Source organism: Triticum aestivum, chromosome 2B (genome assembly GCF_018294505.1).
Source record: "Triticum aestivum cultivar Chinese Spring chromosome 2B, IWGSC CS RefSeq v2.1, whole genome shotgun sequence".
NCBI classification, from domain to species: domain Eukaryota; kingdom Viridiplantae; phylum Streptophyta; class Magnoliopsida; order Poales; family Poaceae; genus Triticum; species Triticum aestivum.
This window is the reverse complement of record NC_057798.1, coordinates 477426959-477430372: the sequence shown is the minus strand read 5'-3', so window position 1 is coordinate 477430372 and position 3414 is coordinate 477426959.

The following is a 3414-nucleotide window of genomic DNA, read 5'->3' as shown; positions in this document are numbered from 1 at the left end:
TGAGAGTTCCTGGGACTCGAACCCAAGACCTCTTGGTTGAAAATCAAGGGTGCTAGTCACTTATGTGGTGAATGTTCCCTGTGAGGAGGACGGCAGACGAACGCATTTTCTTCGCAATTTTCTTCCTATATATAAAAAAGTATGCTACTTGGTGTCTGCTTAGTCAACAAACGATTGTGCCAACCTTGACCATTGGACTGACATTCAACCTCTGTCGCGTTTCTTCAGTATCTTCTTCCTCGAGCCACCAAAGCCAAACCAGCGTCGGTGGGACCGCCCGCTCCTGCCTCTCACGGCTAGCTGTGCTGCCGCGCACGCATCATGGCCACATCGCACCCTAAAACTCTGTGCATCTTCACCGGCTCCCGTTCGTTCCCGTCCGAGGCCTCACCATTGTCCTCCGCCTTGGTTCGCTCGCCGCGGCACCGCCCGCCGGTGTTGTCAACATGGTCAACAATCGAGAGGAATAAGGAGATGACTGTACATGGTGAGGATGACAGTAGGGACCCAGCAGCACGCGCAGTAATTTTGTTTTTTCGGGACGGAGAAGGGTATCAACTGGGTTGTGCGGGACCCATGGCCCGTCTAGCCCAGGCTTTTATTTCATATGTTTAGCACATGATCAGCCCAGTTTGTTTTTTTCCTTTCTGAAAATGGCTAGCCAGCTATTTTGTTTTTTGCAGAATAACCAACATAGGTCGGAAATCTTCCAGGCTATAAGTAATAAGAAATGGGCTATAAGTAATAAGAAATGGGATGTAAAATGAAAAAATACAGCAAACAGGCAATTAGTTCCAAAATATTGTTTTCTTTCGGATTTGATACTTTAAATTTCATTGTTACTGTGCGGGTAAAATTTCACTGAATTTAAATTAAGGTATATTTAGATTTAAAATTAATTTGAATCTGGCTAGAAATTTCGGGTTCTATGTTGTTTGGGACAAATTTGGAGGCTGACTTGTGGGTCTACTAGGTTGACGTGTACTTTGGCTTTGTCAACTTAGTCCACAAACGATTCTAGCAGCACTGACCGTTGGATGTTAATCCAACGGCCGTGCAGCTTCTTTAATATCTGATCTTCTTGCTCCAGCCGCCCAAACCAGCTCCAGTGGGACTGCCTGCTCCCGCCTCCCGTGACCGGTTATGCTGCCGCACAGGCCACACCGCCCCACCCTACTTCATTGCTGGCCAGGCCATTCCTCTACTCACCCACACCTCCTGTTATTTTCCGGCGACGGCAGCCGGACCAGTAAACCCTCGTACTCCCCACCGCATGGGAAACCATTGCCGAGTCTTCCCCGGCTCCGTGTCGTTCCCTTCCTAGGCCTCGCCGTCGTCCACCGCCATGGTGATCTCGGTGCGGCCTGGTCAACGTGGTCAACGAACGACATCCATCGGACGTGGACTGTATGTGGAGAGGCTGACAGCTGGATCCACGGCCACACACAAGGAAATGCCTCCTTATTACGCGCAAAACAATGATTCCTCCACCTAACAGCTGGGACCCACCGGAAGGGCCTATGTATTTTGCGAAAAAACGTTCCCCCCGTTGACATGTCGGACCCACCAACTATATCTTCGCATGCAAGGAAGTGCCTTCTTATTATGCACAAAAAAATGAATACCCACCTGCTAGCTAGGATCCACCATAGTGGCAGGATGACTTGTGGGCCAACTAAGTTGACGGGGACGGAGGGCTTTGTCAACTTAGTCAATATGAAAGATTCTAGCTCCAGTGACCGTACGATGTCCATCCAACGGCTGTAGTGCTTCTTCAACCTCTGGTCTTCTTGCTCCAGCCGCCCAAAGTAGCACTGGTCGTGCCGCATGCTCCTAACTCCCATGGCCGGCTGTGCTGCCACGGAGGTCTCACCGCACCTACTATTCACACCGCTGGCTAGGCCCTGCGGTGACGGCAACCTCACACCATAGCCGAACCAGTGAACATTCGTACTCCTCTCCGCGCGGGCTTCCACTGCCACGTCTTCCCCGGCTCCATGTCATCTCCTTCCTAGGCCTTATCGTCGTCCCCCGCCGTGGTGCTCTCAGCACGGCGTGGTCAACATGGTCAAGGAATGACTTCCATCGGACGTGGACTGTACGTGGAGAGGCTGACAGCTGGGTCCACGGCCGCAGCAAGGAAGTGCCTCCTTATTACACAGAAAATAATGATTCCTCCACCTGACAGCTGGGACCCACCGGACGAGTCACTGTATTTCACGAAAAAACATTTCCCCCTGACTGCTGGGACCCACCAGCTACATCTTCGCATGCAAGGAAGTGCGTCCGGGAACAAAAAAATGATTCTCCCCCCTGACTGCTAGGACCCACCAGCTACACCTTCGCACGCAAGGAAGTGTGTACAGGCAAAAGAAAAATGATTTGCCCCCCTGACTGGTGGGACCCACCAGCTACATCTTCGCACACAAGGAAGTGCGTCCGAAAAAAAACGATTCTCCCCCCTGACTGCTGGGACCCACCAGCTCCATCTTCGCACACAAGGAAGTGCCCCCCTGACTGCTGGGACCCACCAGCTACATTTTTGCACGCAAGGAAGTGCCTGATAGTCGGGGCCCACCTGGTCGAAGCGTAAGTAGCATTGTCATTCTGGTCATGAACGTGTACATACATACTGGTGGATGTAGAGGCGCACACGTGTCGTAGTAGAGGCACGCATGTAGCATGTACACGTACGTACAACGGCCAGGGTGCAAGAAAGAAAATACGGCCACATACGTACATATGGGAGGGGTCTCGAATGCCTACTCACGCATATGTACGGCCAGGGCTCGTCTACTTGGCTAGGTCGGAACGGAGAAACAACGTCGTCGTCGTGTTCATGGGGAGCCAACCGGCTGGGTCGGAATGGAATGCATCGTCGTGTTCATCGAGAGGGCCTGGACGGAACAGGCGATGGAAACGAGGCCTGGCATACCGCAGAACAGAGGAAACGGCCTTGTGTTCGACCGGCCATGTTCGAAACGGGATCCTGTTCATCGGGAGGGGTCTGGCGTACCGCAAAATGGAGGAAACGGACCTCCTACGGTCGAAACAGGGGTCCTGTTGATCGGGAGGGGTGTGGCGTATCGCAAAACGGATGAAACGTACTTGTGTTGGAGAGCTACGATCGAAACGGGGGTCCTGTTGATCGGGAGGGGTGTGGCGTACCGCAAAATGGATGAAACGGAGTTGTGTTGGAGCGCTACGGTCGAAGCGGGAGTCTTGTTCATCGGGAGGGGTGTGGCGTACCGCAAAACGGGACTCCACAGGATACTGTTCATCTCCACCGTCGACCTCCTCCAGCCTCCATGGGCTCCTTTTCATCCAGCCTCCACCGCACGCTACTCCACCGACTACTGTTCAACCACCCCTCCACGAGCACCCCTCCACCGTCTACTGTTCATTCAGCCCTCC